The sequence below is a fragment of the Miniopterus schreibersii genome, assembly GCF_964146895.1.
Source record: "Miniopterus schreibersii genome assembly, chromosome: 4".
NCBI lineage: Eukaryota > Metazoa > Chordata > Mammalia > Chiroptera > Miniopteridae > Miniopterus > Miniopterus schreibersii.
Genome location: NC_138105.1, coordinates 47,162,184 through 47,185,097, shown reverse-complemented (window position 1 = coordinate 47,185,097; position 22,914 = coordinate 47,162,184). Strand labels below are relative to the sequence as shown.

The following is a 22,914-nucleotide window of genomic DNA, read 5'->3' as shown; positions in this document are numbered from 1 at the left end:
TTTAGATCTTGTAAGCATGGCATTTTTTTAATCAAGAAGAGTAACGGTGGGAAGAAAAAAAAAGGCTGCAGCCACATAATCTGACAATGTGTTTCTAAGAGCTAGGGGTCAAAGCCTAAAGACGAGGGCATCCTGTTCCCACAGCTGACCGCACTTGGTCTAAGAAATTAAGCAGAGTATGAAATGGAAATCTTAGTTGGAGGGTTTTCCAAGGGAAGACATTTCAGTACCATGCTAATAGGTCGGTGAGCTTTACCCAACCTTAGCCCTGCACCCTGACACTTTTGATTGCTCTTCTACAGTCTCAGCCCATGTCCGATTAGAGTGAAGATGCCAAGGAGAGACCAGAGGGCAGCCTGAATCACGAACTGCACATTCAAGGCCAAGACCAGGATCATTGCAAAACCCTTGATAAATAGCCTCGCGGGAACACTAATGCAAACCAAGAACTAACCATTCTAAATGCCTCCCAACTCATCCTCCTGGAAGTTCTTTAGGCCAAGGATGACTGAGGGCTGGGCCCCTCCATGGCTATGCCTTTATCTTACTTCCCCACTCCACCTACCACCCTGTCTTCAGCCCAAAGACGCTCTGTGGGAAGATAGGTGATGTGACCTATCCTTTCTGTGGAATTATTCACCTGGAACAAGGAACTAAAAACTGAATAGAGCCCTGGCCAGTGGCTCAGTTGGTTGTAGCATCATCCCATGCACCAAGAGGTTGAGGGTTCAATTTCTGGACAGAGCACATACTTAGGTTGCTGGTTCCATCCCTGGTCAGGGCGAATATGGGAGGCAACCAACTGATGTTTCTCTCTCGCATCATGTTTCTCTCTCCCTCTTCCCCCACCCTTCCTCTCTCTAAAATCAATAAACAAACATATCCTCAGGTGGAGATTTAAAAAAAAAAACTGAATAGAGTGTTCATTGATAAATTTAAATCGAGGACTGGCCAGTAATGCAAGAAGTCCAATTACATATTTCTACACTCTAGGTTAAATTATGGCCAAGAAATAAAACTACATATAATCAAAAAGATGAAATATTTTTGAGCCTCTGAAATGTGCAAACAAGAAATTAGTCATGATGAAAGTCATACCAGGATGAAAAACAACAAGATCCCAGGAGTTTATATCCTAACTCTGCCCCTTGGCTGTGAGTGTGCTTTTCTTTGCCTTTTTGTCTCTTGTGCACCGCCTGTCTGTAAAGGATGGTGACACAAAACAGCAGCAGGCTGCTTTTATATCTTTCAAAGACACACCAATAGATTAGAGACCATTCTGTGGCTATAACAGGGGGATTGGAATGCTTGTGTCTATTTTTTTTAAAGATTTTTTTTATTGCTTTTTTTTAGAGAGAAAGGGGAGAGAGAGATCAATGTGAGAGAGAAACTTCAATCGACTGCCTCCTGCAGGGCCCCTACCTGAGACTGAGCCCACAACCCAGGCATGTGTCCTGACTGGGAATCAACCCAGGCAACCTTTTGGTGCTTGGGATGACCAAGCCACACCCAAGTGAGCCACACCCATCAGGGCTGCTTGCGTCTTTTGAATTGAATGCCTTACAGCTCCAAAGGAACTTTCTACGGATTATTCTGTAGTAGGAAATCTACCATTGGACATCTCACACTGCAAAACAGCCCTGATGTGACTTTAGAAGCACATGGCACGTATTCTTAGGACCAAATGTTTAATGCCCACAGATGTCTATGGAGTGTCCAAGGTGCCACAATGAATTTCAGATGCTTGTAGAAGATCATCTGATGAACACTTGGGGTAAATGTTAGTACATGGGGCAGTTATTATAAACTGCCTTGTAATCTGTGGTCATATCTTACTGCTTGCTCCTATTACAAATTAAACTCTAGATACACAAGGAACATGTGTCATTTTCTCCTTTCCCTTCCTCTGTTCAATCTTCCCTCACTTCACTAACATACAATCATCACTATAAATGTTTTCAGTGATAACTAATATTGAATGAATGAATGAATGATGAATGGATGAATGTGGTATCAAAGCTGTGTCAGGTAGGCATATGTTCAGGTATAAATGAATTTTAAAAATAAAACCTTCACTACAAGAATTTACACAGATATGGGTTTATTTTTTATCTCTGGTCACATGAAGTCTACAGGTAAAAACACCAGGCCAGCAAGAGTAGCTCAGAATGCCACAAGTCTCTGTCCTTAGGGTCACATGATGAAGAGATCTCATGTCCAACTTCCAGGAAGGAAGAAGGTCAGAGGGCTAAAGGTCTTATGCCCAGGCAGCTTTGTCTTTTCACATGGGAAGGAATGCAGTACACTTCATCACTGGCCAGAGTGGAGCCACATGGCCACCCTAGGCAGAAAGTGTCTAAGAAAAGTGAGTGTTTAGCATTCTGGCCTCTTTAACGGGGAAGGTAAGGGAAAAGTCATGTGGGAATGAGGCTAAGTGAGTAAGGTCCTGTTGCTATCTGCAGACAGTTCTTTTCCTAAAAATAAATGGTTTTCATATACTTTGCTCCTCACTGATATTGTTTTGTTCAATTTCTATAGTCTAGGCTCTTGGGGTTGTTATCAAGGGTCCTCTTCATTTTATTCTAATATTTCCAGAGTCCAGGGGAGGCCTTATAATCCAGCCCTTCCAACCAGTTGAAATTGAAGAGCTCATATTTCTATCCCAAATTTCTGTTCAGTCAAATTCATTTCATACCAATCTTTTCAAATTGATTTATTTTGTTAATATTCTTTTTACCCTGTGTTGTTTAAAAGTGAGAGAGTAGGGATTCAAACTCAGTCAGATCTGTATTCACCATCTTTTAGCTGCTCTGGAATTCCTGTCATACAGGAACAGATGCACACACTTTGTCACTGAGAGGATGACCATAGTTTTTGCTCACTGAAGTCTGTATAAGTTTGCCTGGCATGTGATAAATACATAAAAAGAAAACAGAAAACAATTATTTATAGACTTGGAGAGTTGGCTATCCTTTTGGGGAAAAATATTACAACCCTATGTCAGACCATACATAAAAATCAATTTCAGGCCAATTAAATACTTAAATATGAGAAGCAAAATATCTAGAAAAAATGTTAGCGTACTCTCTTTGTGATATATATTAGGAAAGGATTCCTTAAACAAGTCATAGAAAATATAAACCACAAACAAAAAGATTCATAATTTGACTAAATTAAAATTACTTCTGAATGAAATGAGAACAACATAGAAGTTTGAAAAACATGACATTTAGAATATATAATGAAGCTCTATAAGTGAATAAGGAAATAGAAAAAGTAGAAAATAAGGGAAAACCTGCAGTTCAGAAGGAATCTGAATGGCCCAGAAAAATACAAAAAAAAAAAACGAACTGGTAGCCGGCCGGGCATGACTCAACGATTGAGCATTGACCTAGGATCCAGGAGACCCAGGTTCAATTCCCGGTCAGGGCACATGCCCAGGTTGCAGGCTCCATCCCCAGTCGGGGGCGTGCAGGAGGCAGCCGATCAATGACTCTCATCATTGATGTTTCTATCTCTCTCTCTCCCTCTCCCTTCCTCTCTCTGAAATCAATAAAGATATGTGTGTATGTGTATACACACACACATACATATATATAATTTGTAAAAATGTATGCCTATTAATACTAAGTGTAGAGAGGAAACAAGAAGGCGGCGTAGGTAACAGCTGTACCCGCTGCCTCCTGCAACCACATTAAAATTACAACTAAAATACAGAACCACCACCACTCAGAGCCTCCTGAAATCTGGCTGCACAGAAGCCCCACAGCCAGGGACCTGAAGAAGCACCGAGAGCGGGAGGAGGGGCGGAGACGCGGGCGGAGCAGGGCTGGATCACGGAGACGTGGCCGCGGGCCCACCCCGGGTGCCGAGGCTTAAACCCGGGAGGGAATCTTGGCGGTGGAGGTTTCCCAAAGGAGTGAGGGGTCCCAGTCCCACAGCAGGCCCCCAGCCCAGGGCTCCAGGGCCGGAAAGAGACGTCCCCACAACTTTGGGCTGTGAAAACCAGGGGGACTGTCGCTGAGGGTCCCTGAGGCTGCAGGAGCCCCAGCAGCTCCTCTTAAAGGGCCCGCGCATGGAATCGCACGGACTCACTGGGACGCGCTCCCTCTGAGCCCCGGCGCCAGGCAGCAGCTTGAAAGGTCCCGAGACACTCGGGGAGGAACTGACCTGCCTGAAATCCGGGCGAGAGGTGGAGGGGCGGCTTCCTCCCAGGCAGAAGGGCTGGCAGAGGCCATGGCTCCTTTGGCGAGCCCTCCCCGCACACAGCGGGCAGGCAGGCGCCATATTGGAATCGCCAGCACCTGACTCACACCTTTGGCCCCGCCCCATGATTCCCGGAGGCCCCGCCCCTCCCCACCTGCAAGCTCATCCAGGCCATTTCCAGGGGCTTTTCTATGCAAGTGGCCTCTCTAGCCTCATGCTTAGGACTTTCCTAAAATCTCTCAAACAAGCAGCATCGTGCCCCATCTGGCTTGATAAGTGGCCCCAAGCCTGGCACTAGCGGCAGCCTGCATTGGCTCATAGCTTGGCCTCTCCTGGACACCTCCAAGCCCAGCACAAGCAGCAGCCAACTACGGTTTGCTGAGTAGCTCATGCTGGGTGGCCCTGGGCAAGGCACTGGCACAGGCTGACTTTGCACCTCCAGCGAGGCCCCAGAGACAGTGCACGGTGGTCAGACTCGACCATGCTGGGTTACAACCCTACAATATCCACCAGTGACACACTCAAGGCGCGCACTTGGTGAACCCCCAATCCCCACTGAAGTAAATCCAGCTCCATAGGGGTGTCTCCAGCACAGCAGCTCTTTGGCTGTAATTGCAGTTGATCCTCACAGCCAATTGGCCTGGGGGTCAATTCCTCCCAGTGATGCCAGCAGCAACCATGACTCAACTACAACAGGACAGTTGACACAGCCTACTCAGGGGAGCACCTAGAAGGCCCAGCTCAGGTGACTGCGGAGGCTGAGCCACTGGACCCTACAGGACACCTACTACACAAAGCCACTCTACAAATTCCAGGAGACATAGCAGCTCTACCTAATACACAGAAACAAACACCAGGTAGCAGCCAAAATGTGGAGGCAAAGAAACATGTCACAAAGGAAAGAACAGAAGAAATCTCTAGAAGAGGAGCTAAATGAAATAGAGCCAAGCAAGAATAACAGAAACAGAGTTCAGAATTTTGTTTATAAGGATGCTCAACCATATTAGTAAGAGTATGATGAAAATAACTGAGAAAATCAATGACATAATAAAGTACCAATTTGAAATGAAGGCTACACGAACTGAAATGAAGAATAATTTACAGGGAACCAACAGTAGAGTAGAGGACACTGAGAATCAAATCAGCAATTTGGAACATGAGGAAACAAAAAACACCCAACCAGAAGAGCAAAAAGAAAAAAGAATCCAGAAATATGAAGATAGTATAAGGAGCCTCTGGGACAACTTCAAGAGGCCCAGTATTCATATTATTGGGGTGCCAGAAAGAGAAGAAAGAAACCAAGAAATTAAAAACCTATTTGAAAAAATAATTACAGAAAACTTCCCCTACCTGGGGAAAGAAATAGACTTACAAGTCCAGGGAGCACAAAGGGTCCCAAACAAGGGGAACCCAAAGAGGCCCACAGCAGGACACATCATAATTAAAATGCCAAAGGTTAAAGACAAAGAGAGAATCTTAAAAGCAGCAAGACAAAAGCAATTAGTTACCTACAAGGGAGCACCCATACGACTGTCAGCTGATATCTCAACAGAAACTTTGCAGGCCAGAGGGAATGGCAAGAAATATTCAAAGTGATGAAAAACATGGAACTACAACCAAGATTGCTCTACCCAGCAAAGCTATCATTTAGAACTGAAGGTCAGATAAAGAGCTTCACAGTTAAGAAAAAGCTAAAGGAGTTCATCACCACCAGACCAGCACTACAGGGAATGTTGAAGGGTCTTGTTTAAGAAGAAGCTAATGAACAAAACAATCTGACGAACTAAGTAGATCCAGAGATATTGACACAGGCAACAGACAATCATATTTCAGAGGAAAGAGGGACGAGGAATGGAGGGTGGGAAGAGATTAACCAAAGAAATTATATGCATATAAGCATAACCCATGGGCATAGTCAATAATGGGATGAAGGCCTGGAGAGGGGGTGGGAGCGAGGTGGAGGGGGTCAGTTGGGCGGAAAAAATGGGACACTTGTAATACTTTCAACAATAAAGATAAATTTTTAAAAACTAAGTGTAAGAATGTGAGAAAATAAGAGTCCTCAGCATTGCTAGTGGGAATTTCAACTGGCACAGACATCTCAACAGCAATTAGATCTATTTAGCGCATATCCCATGACTCAGCAATCTTATTCCCCAGCATATACCCTGGAAAATCTCTCCAATGTGCATAAGAAAACACGCAAAGATGTTCACGGTAGCTCTGTTTGTGACAACAAAGATTTAGAAGCAATCTAATTGTCCATCAGTAGGAGAATGGATTAAATAAATTATATGTTCAACCAATGAAATACTATAAAAACATTCAAATGTCTGAGATAGAGCTCATGTGCTAGGATGGCTAAGTCAACAAACCATGGTAGGATGAAAAGGTACCACCTTTCATCATGCTGTGTGCCCTGCCTTCCATTTCCACCCTCCTTCCCTTTAAATTCCACCCCTCTTCCAAGTGCTTGCTCAAGTGCTAATCCTTCCCAAAACTTCCCCTGCTGCTTGATCCTTCCCTCAGGGCCTTTGCTTCATCTCTCTCTTAGGACACTCATTCCTACAGTAGAACAGCTAAGTGCCCTAGCATCAGCGCCTCACCAACATTCTTTTTTTAAGTCTTGGATCATTTCATAGGGGAAGAAAAATCTCATTTTAATATGCATTTATTGATTGCTCTCGAGGTTAAAATTTTTCATGTGCTAATTCTTTATTTGTATTACTTCTATCTTTTTCATTGACAGCATCCTTGGCAGCTGTTTGAACATGATTCTAAGCACATATTGAAAACAGAAAACCAATTTTGAACTAAACTGAATTAAAAGCTAGAAATTCAAAGTGAATCAACAAAAACACTCAGACCAAAAAAAAATTACTCTAACATAAATTGTGTACTAAAATACAAAAGCATATTACTGATATTACAAACGTGCTTGCTAAGGCCTTTTCTTAATTAGGTAAGTAGAACATATAACTTTACTGCTTCCATGATGCTGGGTGTAGGGGACGTCCAACCGTTAAGGCTTAAGTAGGTTCTGGTAGCTTGAGGAACAAGCAGTGTTGGATGCAGACAGAAGGAAATCAGAAGCCAAGAAAGTATGTGCCAACAGCCAGTGTTTCCTACAGACTAACCTGAGACAGATACCCCTCCCAATAAACCTTGAATTCTGCAAATATATGACCCTATTCCCTAAGTTTAACGCATGTGTCTTTGGAAAGGTTCCTATTAACCTTATGACTTCTGGGATTTATAGCTAATAAGCAGAATCATAATTGAAATGATTACATAAATACAGAGTCACCTTTCCCCCAGAAAATGCAAGCTATTTTTCCTCAGCAGTTCACATGGCATTTAGAGGTCCCTGGGTTTTCTATTATTTCTTTGTAGGATTCTAGAGCTCCCAAGGATCATTTCCAGACAGCATAGTTTTTGCTAACAGCTTCCAGTAACTTATTCTGCCATTCAAATTCAGAGGTTGAAATTAGAAATTGAATATTCAATATAAAAAAGATCTGTAGCCAAAAGAACAGCTATAGAATCAGAATTAGCAAGATTATAACCAGTGATCATCACTGCAGCAGTTTCTTCTCTTCTCATTTCTGAGTAATTTATCACTCTATATGGCCTTTGAAATGTAACATCAGCCAATACAGGTTTTTAAAAAGGGCTTGGCCCCCGTAACACTGATCAGACAGAATCTCTTCCTTTGGGTATAGTTAGGACATCAGGGTAGAACTCCTTAGGAGATTAGCTCCAGAATACTGCTTACTTGGGATTTAACCTATACTGAACCCAACTGAATTGGTATCAGGTTTGATGGTTGTCGTGGGACACAAGAACAACCAGAAAGGACAAGTTTGTCATAATTCCATTAATTTATCTCCTTATGAGTATATATGATAAGAAGGTAAAAACATTATTCAGTTAAAAAACAAAACCAAGCAAAGTAACTGAACAGTTCATTGCCCCAAAATATTATGCTCCCTCCGAATATACTATCAGCTGATAAACTATATTTTCATAAATATAAATTTATATAAAATTTGACCTATATGTTATAAGGTATTCAATAAATGTTTCTGCTTTTTGTTCATTTGTTTTTTGTTTTGTTTTTGTTGTTAGTGTCACGTAAAATAAATAAGACTTTGTACTAAATCTGTAACTATTATGAGTAAATTCATTTCACAAAGTTAAAAAAAAACCCACACAGCCCAAACCAGACTTTGGTTTATATTAAAAAGTTCCCTAGGGAACTGGGTTTTACATTTGAGCCCTGATTTAGCTAAAAGATTTATAAGGGCACATGTAAAAATACAGGTCCCTATTGGGTGATGAACCAGGGCTGAGACATAATTATGATTCTCTCTGCTCTCCATTCCATTGGAAACAGCTCCCAGGAGCCCAGAGGTGAGTTAGTCGTCAAAGAAGAACATAAATGTTCTATGTACTGTGACCACCTGGGTCACCTTCCCAGTCTCCAATGCCAATCTAATGGACATAAGAAGATTATACACAAATATTTTCAAATATTAAATTAACAGGAATATCTGTTTCCCTTGGAGAGCTAGTGTCATTGATATGTTGTGTAGACGTGGAAGCCAAGTTTGCCTGGGTCTGTTTGCATGTTACACTCCAGGCTCTGCTCAGTTCGGCCTGTCATAAGTGCAGTGGCAGAGCTCATGAGCCCAAGTGAAAAATCATGTCTCCAAGTACCATGTGTAAAATGGTCCAGGAATGGAAAACTGAAGTTCTCCTTGTAAAAAAAATAAAATTGCTTAATAACTTGCTGGAATTTCTCAGGAGTGAGGTCATGCACTGGGAGACCTGATCTTGGCGGCCTATTCCCTTTGAAAATGTCCCCAAATCATCACCTTATGGAACAGAGTGGGGGAACCTATTCATCAGTTCACTGGGGAGAGTGGGGGGTCACACGAGTTTCTCACAGGCCTCATGGGGCTGCGGGGTTGTCGCAGGTGTTTTGGTGGCCATTGTTACTGTTGTCTTTAACCGTCACAGCAAAGGGCGGGCCCACCCACAAAACTCCTCCCAGCAACCTGCTAATCAACAGCTGGTCTCAAGAGCACACGCTTTAAATGTCTGTATTCAGTTATATAACAAAAACAGGAAGAGCACAGGAAGAAGCATTTATTCTGTCTCTTGAGGATAGCTCCCCTCCTCCCCCCTCCCCCGCCAACCACATACCCTCACTTGTGCTAACAGCTAAATGCAACAGGGTCCCAATCTTGCAAAACTTTGATAACCATACTTCTCATATGAAAACTATCATTTTATCAGCTCTCACTAAGAAAAATACACACATTTTGTACACATTTTTTGTACTCTCAGAGTGGGTAAAGGTGTAAAAAGTCAGAAATGTATAAATCTGAAAAAATATTAATAAGGTATTGTTCAGAGCACTCTCTGGAAGTCTGACAGTCAAGTAAGTTTCATATGGAGAAACAACTTTAAATGATTATTTTAACCCTAGTTAGTTCTGTTGAATAAAACACTGGCCATTATTACTTGTTTATTTTCTGAAGCAAAAGTACTTAACATATGTTTCTAATATTTCTGTTGGGGATTTCCTATGCTTTTGACAAAAGGATTTTACTGTTGCAGGTTTACCAGCTTGCCATGATTTTTTCCACAAGTTTTATTTTCACATCCAATGTGAGGTTTGTCTCCTTGTTTTAATCTTATGAACTATTTGTGGAAACTGTCATTTTTTAGATAACCCCCCAACATCAAGTTTTCTTGGCATTAGAATAAGTTTCACCTGCTAATTTGTGTAGGGATCTGCTCGTCAACCAACGGCTTATGGGCCTTGAGCTTAGGAACTAGCGGTGGATTCACAGATGTCCCTTGTGGTTCCAGGGATTAGGCAGTCTAACCCATGAACCACAAGCCACCCAGAATATGACACTTAAGCTGTCCTATAACTACTCTACAAATAACAAGTGAAGTTTTCCCATGCCAACTACTCCCTTGATTGCTACCATAATTTCCTGTGGTGACCAGCAATATTGAAGTGTGTCGATTTACTCAAGCCTTATTTTCAGTCCTGAAGAATTCCTTTCCTCATTTTGCAAATGTGATATTCAAAGGCCAAGAAGGGTAACCTTCATCCTCCATATTCACCAAACTAGATCCAAATGAAGAAACTGGTAGTGAACCTGAAAATAATACATGCATTGAAATATTTATTTTATGGAGGTACATGTATATTTAACAATTGACCTTTCAAAATTAATAGCAATGTGAAAAAGTAGTAAGAAATATCAGAACAAAAGCAGAAGCCAATGGAGGAAATAAAAGTGCCCAAGCATAAGGGCATTCATGACATTAGAAAGAGGAGCACATGAGGAGAAACAGGGAAACCAGATGTAAGCTCCACCAGCTGAGCAAGTGATGGGTGAAATTGAACGATACATCGTTAGTCAAGCAGGATGAATCCCCTGCTGCTAAATAAGAACCTATTACACCCAAGAGTTTGTAAACATCATTCAATGAGAAGGGCAAAGAAATAATAATAATAAAAGAGCATGCCTCATTGAATATGTCATCTAGAATATAATAACCTGCCCCCAAATCATAAACAATGGTAAGAATTGTCTACGTAGAATAGAAAGAGCAGTTCATTGAACCATTTAAAGAAAACCTATTGGCTTTGTCAAATATTCGTAATTATCTGCCCCTACCTGTTTGGAAATGAGAAATGATCACATTATAGTTGGCAAATGTTTCTAATATGAATGCCGTTCAATTACAATGAAAACTCATTGCATTACTGATAAGTATAAAATCTCAAAGATAATCACACACTTAAGACCCACCTGATGTGCCCAGGTGTCCTCATGAGGCCGTTCTCTCCCATTTCTCCAACCATTTTCATCCATTCCTGCTTTGGCTTCCAAATTGACAGCCCAAGGAATAAAGAGATGCATTTCAGTTCATTTCATTGGGGGTCGTTCGAGTACTGAGTGCTAAGTACCATGCTAGACCCTGACAGCCCAAGATGCAGAAGGCAGGATTTCTGTCCTTCAGGAGCTCCTAATCAAAGACGGTCTTTAAAGGAGTGATTAAATAAATGAAGATGTTAGGGTGGGGCCCTAATCCAATAAGAATGGTGTTATACAAAAAAGAAAATTAGAGTGCTTGTGCACAGAGGGACAACCATTTGAAAAGGAGCAAAAGGGTAGCCACCTGCAACTTAAGAAGAGAGGACTCAAGAAACCAACCCTGACACCACCTTAATCTTGGACTTCCAGCCTCCAGAACTGTGAGGAAATAAATTTCTGTTGTTTAAGCCAACCAGTCCGTGGTATTTTGTTATGGCATCCCAAGCAGACTAATAGAGCATCCTTCCCTATATGAAGGTTGCTTGATGAATGCAGTGGACAGTGAAGGTAGTTAGATGCTCCTTGAAAAGGAGCTCATGCAGGAGTTCCCCATCCCTGTGTGTGTTCAAGTAGAAGTTGGATGAATCCTTGTCAGGGACATCACACTGGGTGTGAGAATAGACTAGCTGACCTCAAACATCTTTTCCAACACTTAGGCTCTATCACTTTTCTCTACAAACTTCAGTTTCTCCATGGAAGGGAATTATCATTTCCATTATTAAATAATTGAGGTCTCCTATCTCGAAATTAAGACTAAAACAAAAGCACATTTAAAAACTTTCACTTTCAGAAAGGAAGAAAATGGGAGCTATCTGTAATACTGTCAACAACAAAATAAAATTTAAAATAAATAAATACTTTCACTTGATTGCCTCTGGCCCCTCCTTCATTTGGCTCCTTAATTTCTCAAACACATGGTATCTTACCACTGCCATCATTTTTTCCCCACCTTTTGGAGATCAGTATTTGAAATGGAACTTGAAGCACCAATAAGATCTTAACAAATGGGAGAAAAAGATCGGAGGTTTGTCTTACCAGGTGAGAATAAAGAAGGTGATGTTCTCTTGTCTCTGCTACCATGGTCACAAAGACGTAAGGTGATCTTTGAACAGCTCCAGTTACCACAAGAAAACAGTATCCTAGAATCTTCCACCAAGCTCAGGAGTCAGCAGATCTGTGTCTGCTCTTGCTGGTTGTAAAGAGTCAACGCAGCTTAAGGAATTGTGATCCACATTAAGTTATTAGCCAGTCTAACCAATTCTGTTGAGAAAAAAAATAGCAAGAATAATGGCTATTGCTAATAGTACAACATTTTCATTTTGGTCAATAAATTCTATTTACAAAGCTGTTGTTGAGAGAACTCATTGAATCGGGGTGGGGGTGGGGCAAGCTGGGGCAGGGATCCTTTTTTCTGCCAAGGGCCATTTGGATATTTATAACATCATTCTAGGGCCATACAAAATTATCAACTTAAAAATTAGCTATGAAAGAAAGCTCCTAGATTTATTGAATTTCAAGTCCCACCTGCAGTTGCCTTGGCAGGGCCAGACCAAATGAATTTGCAGGCCATATATGGCCCATGGGCTGGACATTCCCCACCCCTGCATTAAATGATAAGGGTGTCCCTGCTATCCTGTTCCCTTCTTGGGTAAAAGTGCTAGTGAAAAGTGCACTCCCCAAAGTGTGAACAGCACTTTGATTGAAAAGTTAACACATGTACTTCATGCCACTGAACTGTACACTTCAAAATGGTAAAAATATTAAAATTCGTGTTACCTATGTTTTAGCACAATTTTTAGCAAGTAACACAACGTTTTAATCACATAATAAAGTAACACCTCTCAGCATATTAGCTTTCTAAGAAAGTAGGAAGGAAACCGATTTATAGAACCATGTTGGTCAGCATGGTGGGGTGCGGCTAGGAATGGAGAGCTGAGAATTATCTCATGTACACAAAGAGTTAAACTGTGTTCATGCTGCGAATAACACTCAGTATGAACTTCTCTGCAAAACACGAGTCACACTGCCCGAGTGGATTTTACAAGGTTATACTCTTATGCTATTGGAATCATTTCCCTACAAGCATTATCTGTCTACTGTTTTTGATGGAGAAGGTCAAGGCCCAGGGTGGAGGCCAGGCTCCAGATGTTGTGGCTCACGCTCTCAGTACCAAATTCACTCTCTGCACTTGGACTGTCTCTCAACTATGGCATGTGACTGGAAAAGAGAATGGCTCCATACCAGGAAATCCTTCTGTTCTGTGTTTGCCTTACGTGTATGGTTTTATATTCAGTTCTCAATGCAGAATAATAAACTACATCGATTATATACTTGCTGTATGCAAAACATACCACTTAGTCTTGGGGCTGTGGTGGTATAAAAAATATGTACTCCTGCCATCACCAGCCTTAGAATCTGGATGGGTTGACAAAACATGTTTCTAATTAGTAATGGTTACCCTGAGGAGATTACCAGTGAAGATTAATTACAAGAGTTTTTCTTGGAGTGCCAGGACTGTTTCCCTCAGTTAATATTTCAACTACTTGTCATCTATTTTGTAATACAATTTTTTACTTAAAATTCAAATTCCAACAACAGTAACAACATTTTAAAAATAATTAGATCTCTTTCTAATTTAGTGAGTCTGATTTTCGTTTCAATGTGTGTAAAGTATAAGTCAGGTTTGTTTTCCCTTCCCTGCAGTGATGGTGTGGGGTTCATGCCTGCCCCAGACCTTCATGGCCGAGTGGCATTCTAACTCTCCCAGGGGTTGGGGGCTTTATTTTCAACCTGGGCAAGTCGCTTAGCACTTCATTACATCCACGTGAGGATTCCCAGAGGAAGCCTCCATGAGTAAAGTTGGCTGACATGATGCACTAAAGACTACTTGGTGGAAAAAAATTATAAATAGTTATATAAAGTATTTACTCCATACTTTTTTTTTTTTTTTTTTTAAATATCTTTATTGATTTCAGAGAGAGGAAAGGAGAGGGAGAGAGAGAAATAGAAACATCAATGATGAGAGAGTCACTGATGGGCCGCCCTCTGCAAGCCCCCTACTGGGGATCGAGCCCGCAACTTGGGCATGTGCCCTGAACAGGAATCAAACCCCGATCGCCTGGATCCTAGGGTGACACTCAACCGCTGAGCCACGCTCAGCCGTGTCTAAGTGTCATATTCCTTTAATCCACACTAGGCACATTAGTATCCCATTTGAGTGATGAAGAAACTGAGGCAGGTAGAGGTTAGGTAACTTGTCCAGTACCTCACAGCTAGAAAGCGGTGAAATCATATTTGAACCCAGCCTAGTTTTTACCATCAGCCTGCCCTAGATATCAGGCTAGGGGACGCTGATATCTCTCAGTACCAAATATATATTTCAAATTAAACCACAGAATTTGTTTTCTTGGGTTGCAACTATGCTGAGGAAGAGAATCTAAGAAAACATCTGTAATCCTCATTTCCCTGTCTGTGACAAAAGATTCTGACTCCCCTCCCCAGGGGAGTCTAGGCATGTTCTTCCTCTTTCTGGCATTTCTTCTTCTGTGGATAACAAGAGCATCCAAATGGCTTAGAGGGTTCCTTTATCTTCCTTCCCTCAATCTACTGTCTTTATCTAATTTCCTGGCAATTTACATTTCATTGAACAAATTTCCATAGCTGGATCACCTCAAAATGTCAAAAAAGAATCTAATCCATGAAGACCAGTAATGCATGTTATACAAAATATATCATAAATATGTATTCTTAGCTATAGCCCCAACACACTTCAGTTTGCTCAAGGATCTTATTTTGTTAAAAGAAATTAATTCAGGAAGTCATTTTTTTTCTTAAAAAGAGTTTAGCTCTTCCAGGTTATATGCTTGTAAGCACTCTCTCTACATAATGTAAACACATTTTAAAAGCATATTTCCTTTGCTATGTTCTTTCAGTAATGTTTTTATTTCCTATAGGTGTTCCTGCAGAAGTTCATTGAAACTGCCAACAGAAGTTCATTGAAGCTGCCAATTAGAAATGTAGAGGAACTTTTGTAGGACTCCTCAGCTGGCCTCTCAGTTCCAGGGAACAGCTTTATATTTCTCTAGCCCTCCCAACAGTAGTCTATTTTTATTTTTTCGTGTTAGTAGACAATGCCAGTTACAAATGCAATGGATTCAGGTCATAACTTAGCTTGCTGTCATATAGACTCTTCTCTGATACCAATCAAAGCATAACCATAGACAAAGATTCAAGTAATATTTTCCAGTTGTCAATTTTTTCACTAACCCCGGCTTCACAGCATATCAACCTATAAACCTTACTAGTATTTACTCATCACTTGACAATTATTGATCAGCAATAGTAGCTTAAATTCAATACAAAGCATGGAATTAGATAGGAAATGTGTACATGAATGTAGTAGGTATTCCTATTTCTCCCTAACATCCACTTCTCCACTTCCAGCCACAGGGCAGAACTGCATATCCCACCCCTCTCAAGTGAGGGGTGGCCTTCTTACTGATTTTGGCCAATGGGATGTAAGTGAAAGTGACACATATCACTTCCCAATGGAAGTGTTTAACTTTTAGAATGGGTTCACCTGCCCTCTGTTTGCCTGTTAAGTGATTATGGGAGCAACTTCTGATATGGCAGTGCCATAAAATAAAGCAGCTGGGAATCCTGAGCTGGGAAAATAGCTGCCCTGGAACCCCCTGACCAACAGCAAACTTTGCATTAGTGGGAGATGAACTTCTGTCCTTTGGTCATGCTTGTTACAGAAGTATAACTTAACCCATCCTGATACAGTGCTGTATCCATGATTTGCATATGTGTAATTCCTGAGTAAACTAGCTGTTCTGTCAATGGCCAGACATCATCTTAACCCTAGCATCTTAAAAATGAATACTAATGTGTACAAGATCTGGAAAAGATGGTTTGCATAAATCAGTATACATGGTTTTTACTTCTGTAAAAGTAAGTGATGGCACACATCCTAATGATCAATATTCAATAGGGCCATCCTTGCACATAAAGGACAGCCCATTGTATCTTATAAACCTAAAACCTATTTTAGCTAAACTAATCTTGTAAGTAGACTACAGGTGCATATAGGTAGGCACAATATGTTAAACCATTTCCAGTTATCTCATGCCAGTGTGAAGATCCTTATGAGAGGTCTTGTGGGCACAGACTATGTAAAAAGGGGCACCACTCATATGAGTGTGTCAGATGTATTCTGACACTGTCCTCTTCCAAAACCACACCCACCTGAGAATGAAGACATTCCTCTTCCAAACCACATAAACTCATGGAGCAATTACCCTCAACTCTGACTCAACCTTCCCCCACCTTCCCTGTCAATCACCCTCATGGTAGGCAGAATTGAGCCTTCCAAGTTTGTTCTCCAAGAACCAGAAAGTTCTGTTTCTCAAAGTACATTCTTCTCTGCACAAAGGGATACTTGAAATACATGAATGGGAAAAATGGCTCAGAAAAATGGCTCAGCTAACCCTTCTCAAATTCTAACCACACCATTTTTGAGGTTAACGGAAAAGCTCAATTGGATTATTATTTTTTTTCATTGCAAATCTAAAATTCTTCTTTTCAACCAAATTGATATGGGAGATATCATATTGAGAAATACGAGAAAACCATTTCTGAGTTGTGGCCAGTCTATCCAAGGGATAGAAGATATTATGATCAAACTTCTTTGCTGAGAGAAATCTGGACAGTGAGGTACTTAACCAGACCCATCTTAATCATGATACACATAACCCGGAGCCTACAAAAGCAGTGCCACTTATGAACTGGCAAGAAACTAAAGGAGACATCAATACAGGGGAATCCAGTCATGAAACTGAATATGATTCAAATACTACATTCAAAGGTAACTTACCATGACATAGATGTCCATTTGCTGACTTACAGAAAGTTGTTACAGATGTGAACGTATCATTTGATTGTGTTTATATAAAGCTTTGTGACTATTAATTTTTCTCATAAGTTAGCAGAACATAATTATTTTTCACATTTTTTTGTAGATCTGGGCAGTGAAATTAAAGAGATTTCCACTTTTCTCTTTATAATTTGTGTTGCCAGAAATTTTTACATGTATTACTTCTATAAACAACAAAGAAGCATTTGGGGGTAAAACAATTCATGAATGAAAATGAAAGTTTCATATTAACTTGATTTAATTTTCAGTCCATTTCCTTTCATCTTCTATCTAAGTGCCTGCCGTTGATTTGGGAAATGCAACTGTGCAGGATACAGCATTTATCTGGTGGTTAATAAGAATTTCCCATGTACCTATTATATTGTAGGGTTATTAAAACACTGAATATTCTTCTCTAAAAGTAAATGTATAAGGTGGACAGAATGCAATCCCCCTTTGTTAATTTAAGTTGGTCTTTTGTGAAGGCAAGGAAAAGAAATCTCTCAAGATCTTTTACAGGTTTTTTTGATTGTCTGGTTTCTAATAAGGCTTCTGAATGTAAAAGACTGTATTCTATCACAATTCAAAAAGTACCTAAGGTTCGCAGGCACGGCCTGCAAATGGATCACTGGCCTTGGCCTTGGCCTTGTTATTCATGTCCCCAGCAACAAATAGTTCTCTCTGTGAGGATCTTCATAGTCTTCACAGCCCTTTACCCAAGTGTAATAGGCAAATATGTGCCTCAGAAATATGTGCCATCTTCACCTTTCAGTTAAATGCAGAGAATTAGAAATCCTGCTTTTACCTACAAATACTAAACCATAGACTCCTTAAACATGGGGACCTTTGATTACCCTCACCGTACATAGTAGAGGTCCAGTAATCTTTGGATTGGATGGATAGAATTAAACCCTAAGAAATGGGAGGAATTTATTCCTTAAGGCATTAGGCTGCTAATGACATCATCTATAGTTAAAAAGAAGAGCAGGGCAGAATATTTTTCCTGCCTGTGGTGGCCTGGTAATATTCCATGGAACATCCCAATGATTACCTGCCCAAGTCTTTCAGGTACCATGAGAATATCCTAGGGAATAATACACCCCTTCACACACACACACACACACACACACACACACATGCACACACGCACACACTCCAAAATGAAGGAAATTTGGTGTGAAAACTAGCAAGGTACAAGCAAGCAAGATTAACACTTCTTTCCTCTCCCCACCCCAAGCCTAACTCCTCTGAATGGAACTATAACTAGCATAGCAAGTAAAAGGTTTCAACTTGATGATACCAAACAGAAGGGAGTTAAAGACGCATTTTCAGTATTTATTCTGGGGAAGAAACTGATAATAGGAAAACATCAGACAATCTTGCTCATTTTGAAGCTTGAATCCAGACAAACTTGGACATGGGAAAGGGTTTCTGAACTAGTACGAATAATAATAAATTAACTGTACCCATAAAAGCACTCTTTTCTTCCTGTTTTCTTCCAAAGCAGAAGTTCTTATGAATTTGTTTAATTAATTAAGGGAAAACAGCAAAGCTCTGGACAACATGGTCAAGATGATCACTAGAAATTTCACAGACTGGACATTACCAGAAGTCCAATTTAACATGTGGAAATGTTATTTCTATGTAATATTTCACTCCCCATTGTACCACTGGAGATGTACAAACTATTAAGAAATATAAGCTTACTAATGAAATTTTGTTACCAGTTAGTGCTAATAAATTCAATCAGAGTGTTGAGTCTGAGTATGCTGGATACTAGTTTGAAATGACAGGTTACACCATGAGGCCTAAATCAACCAAAAACAAATGCTTTTTCTAATTTACACTTTTATTTGTTGTTATGAATACCGGTAACTTACTGAAGCTGAGTATGTCACAAAAGGATGAATCACATTAATAAATATGATAAATTTCTTAGTTTGGGCAGCATAAAACTCTACCATTATTGAGAAACACACAAACACACAAACACAGAGTATGGAACGGTGTCCCTAAAAGTCTGTTCAGTAAGAATGACAAAGGGCTTTTTATTCTGGGATTTGTCTCTGGAAAGATCATACATGTGTGCAGGAACTCAGTTCCATCTGTTGCTTTAGAGCCAGAGGCTTTATTGTATTGACTTTGTGCTCTTATCTGATGGCAATAAATTCCCACCAGAGTGAGACACCAGCTTAGCCAGTGACCCCTGCTGTTCAGATCAGACAATGGAGCAGGTCTTTCTTCCTAGAGACACTCTGTGGCTTCTGGACCGCCCTCTATGAATGGCTTTGGGATTTTGCTGTTTCCATTCAGGATTGTCTAATGTGAGCAATTAGCAGATGCTTCATTTCAAGAGTCTCATCAGCAGTTGCAACACATCAGTGAGCAATAAATTACTGGAACTGAATAGACAGGGAAATTGGGAAGAAAGGGGCAAGGGAGGGGGAAAAAAGTATCCTGTGGAGGTCCTTGCATATAAGAGGTGCTTCATAAATATTATTTTAGAGTGCAAAATATACTACGTATGCACAAGTGGCAAGAATTTCAAAATTTTGAATCCCAAAGACCAAGGAATTACTTTAACTGGTCCTGCAAATTTAAGGCCCTATGTTGTAAACAAAAGGTGGCTGGGGAGGGTTATGTGCACTAAACAAATGGAATTTCCTTCCCTGGGGTCGTACCACTGAACTGCCCACCCTCAGGTGTTTTTGTTTGGTTGAGTTTTTGTTGCTGTTTTTCTTTTGGAAGCAGAAGCAGCTAGGGATGTAAGCAGGGCACGCCATGCCCTAGCTCCATTCTTTCTCCTAAAATGTCCAAGGTCAATAGACATCTTCCAAAGAACAATAAAAGAAAGGGAACTGGGTCTCTCCCAAGGCACCCACCAGACAGCCTCCATGATGTGCCTCTCGCTGTTTCTGAGAGAAGCACAGTACTATAAAACAGCTTTCTCAGTCCGTCCCAAGTCAGCTGTTGACTAAAACTCTTGTAGATGGAGAAGAGTAAAAAAATGATGATATGTTGCAGTAGGTTATCATTGTAGGTGTCATGTTTTTAGCCATTCTACTGAACTCCAGAAGTACCCATCCATTCATTGACTTCAGGCCTTTCTCATGGAGCAAGTTCTGTACTTGGTACAAAGAGGTCTGGGGAGCTTGAAGGCTTCGCACTGCTTTGGACCCACCAACCTGGGAGCACACAGCCCCGCGCAGGTACAGTTCCGACCGCCGGGGGCCCAGCGACGGCTCCCGCTTCGGCCCCAGGGAGGCACCATCCGCGCCACCCCCGAGCTTCCTCCGCGGCTCGGCCATCCCGACGGGCAGGTGGCGCTGAGCCCCGCGTCGGCCTCCGCGGGCACTGGGGGAGCGGGCACGGGGCCCGGCCCCCCTCGGCTCAGGGCCCCGCGGAGTCAGAGCCTCCCGGGACCTCTCCTTCGCTTTTCCAACTCCGACCTGGGGCCCGCTGGGGCCCCGGGATCTTCAAGGAGACACGCGCTGAGCCCGGGCTAGCGGTTGGTTAGGCTGCTCGCTTTAGACGTGGCTCTTCCCCTAAACTGAGAGGCAAGGGCTTTCCCGTCGCAGGCGGGACCTCGGCATCGGAAAGCTGCGCCTGAGCCCCTGGGGTCAGAGGGCCCGCGGGATCCCCGAGGAGCCGCTGGCACCGCCCGTCGCGCTTGCCCGGGAAGCTTCGCGTCCAGCGTGGTCGGCGCCCTCGCCGCGGGGCGCGGGCGCAGGGAAGGCCGAAGGCGAAAGAATGGGGTGACCCACCCACCACGAAAGAAGCCCAGCCTCACGCCCAACACGTAAAATGTAAAATCTCTCGGAGCCTCCACCAGGTAAAGGCAGCCGACTTGCAACCCTAGAGGGCCCATCTGTTTGGGAAATGGCGCCGCCAGATAGCTGCAGCCGATCCCACGGAGATGCGCTCGGGCTGGCGGGCCACGCCCCCCCCCCCCCCCCCCCCCGCGCCCGGGATGGCCCAGGACCGCCCTCGGCGGAGGAGACGGTGACCTCACCCACCCGGCCAAACGGAACGCCCCAAAAGCCAAGATGTGTCCCTAAAGCCAACACGCGTAACGCCAGCAGCTGGACCACTCACGGTGTGACCTCGTTCCAGTCACTTAACCCCTCTGTGCCTCAGTTTCCTTGCAACTGCTTAGGAGTTTGCACAATCTGCCGGGTAGCAGGGAGGATTTCAGGAGACCGGGCCCCCCGGGCGGTCTGTTAGCGCAGCCTCTTGGCGTGGGCTGCGGGATGGTGGGTCACCAGGCTTCCCGGGCGCTGGGGGCCTGCCCTAGTTCCTCCACCTTCCCCACGCAGGTGTGTTAGTGAACTACGGGGGTCTGCTGCTTGGGGTGTTCTGTTCCAGAAGTGGCTGTCCATAGGTCGTTTTATTTACTTGAGGCAAGTAAAGGAGACAGGGAGTTCACATGCCAAGCTCTGTCTCCCCAACGGGAGGTTTAGCCATGGCTTATGCACTATTTGGTTAATTACATGTTGATTTTCTTCTCTGCAGTTGGCTGAACTCATCCAGTTGAGTTCTGGTCAAGCTCATCAGGTTTACAGTGCTTGAAAAATACTGTGCTACATTTTAACATGTAACGAGAATAACATTTAGTAATGGGACAGACCTTGAGACCCTTGTCTTACCTAGCACAGGGAAACCCAAGCTTAGCGACCCAAAGGAAGGGTAGGTCAGGGCTGCAGTTATTTGGGGGGGGGGGGGTAAGAAATTTGTTTCCAATTCGAGGCTGCCCCTCCAAAGCCGGTGCTGGATTTTCAGAATTAGGAAACCTGCGTAGTACTCCTGTTGTCCCGTCTTGCCTGCACTCCATCGCAGAAATAAGAGTCCATGTGCCCTAACTTTACTATTGGGGGGGGGGGGGGGGCTGCGTTTCCCGGGCTCTCGGCTGATGCAGAGCAGACGCAGGGGTCGGGGACCCCTCCAGCAGAGCATAATCACTGAGAATGAGAGCCCGGGTGCTGCAGGCCCAGAAAATCTTGCACCTACCACAGTCGCACTGTTCTGTCGAGATGGGCGGGAACTTTCTTCGTGCCTCGAGATTCTTCTGTGCCTGGACATTCGGAAACACGGATTGTCGAGGCTCTTCTTCAGGCCTGCGGCACTGGGCTGGAATGTTGTTCACTCGGTGCGTGGTGAGGCTGGGGTCGAGGGAAGAGTACCAATCCCATCGCCAGGGACCCACGGGGAAGGAAGCCCCCTTTAAATAGGCTGCCCAGAGGAATGAGCGCCCCCACCACTTACCCTGGGTTTGGGTGAATAGTTTCCATCCCTAAAACGGGCAAGTACTAAATGCACCGGGGATGGGGGTGGTAAGCATTGACTCTCGGTTTGTAAAGGCAAAAGCCTTCGGCGGCTTTTAGATAAGCGGTGAGGATCTGCGAAGTCCCGTAGGCTTGAGCACCGCGGGGCGCAGCAGTGTCGCGTCGGGCGAATGAAGGCGCCGCGGTGCGGCTGCTCTCGAGCGCGCGCATCTCTCTGCGGCTGCACAGCGACCCCGGCTGGGGAGGCGCGCCGCGACAGCCACCGGGCACCCACTTTCGTGCCATTTTCACAACGTCCGCGCTCGCGTCGCAGCTTCTGTCGGAAGTTATTCTCCTGTCCCCCCTCAATCCGTTCGTCCCGTGGGCGCGACTGTCGTCACTGGGGCATCCGCTTACCTGCGCGCAAACTAGCGGGAAGGAAAGGGAGTGAGACGCGACTCAAAATGGGGAAGATGACGCAGCCTGTGCGGGAAGAAGTCGAGACTGGGTGGAGCGGGTACGAGGAGGGCCGGGGGCCCGGGAACCAGGCAGGTTAGACCCGGGCAGTAGGTAGGCACGGCGGCGATGGAGACTCCACCGCGACTCCCGGCTCCCCCTGGCGGCTAGA

At 43.2% G+C, this 22,914-nt stretch overlaps 1 long non-coding RNA gene across 1 annotated transcript; it reads right to left on the bottom strand.

Annotated features, from left to right (window-relative positions):
- Positions 1–9,454: 9,454 nt before the first annotated feature.
- LOC308557183 lies at positions 9,455–22,550 on the bottom strand. The gene is made up of 4 exons (XR_013998804.1): positions 22,033–22,550; positions 12,147–12,371; positions 11,046–11,119; positions 9,455–10,385 (listed from the first exon to the last, which is right to left on the bottom strand). It is a non-coding gene; the product is annotated as an uncharacterized lncRNA (long non-coding RNA).
- Between the last annotated feature and the right edge of the window lie 364 nt (positions 22,551–22,914).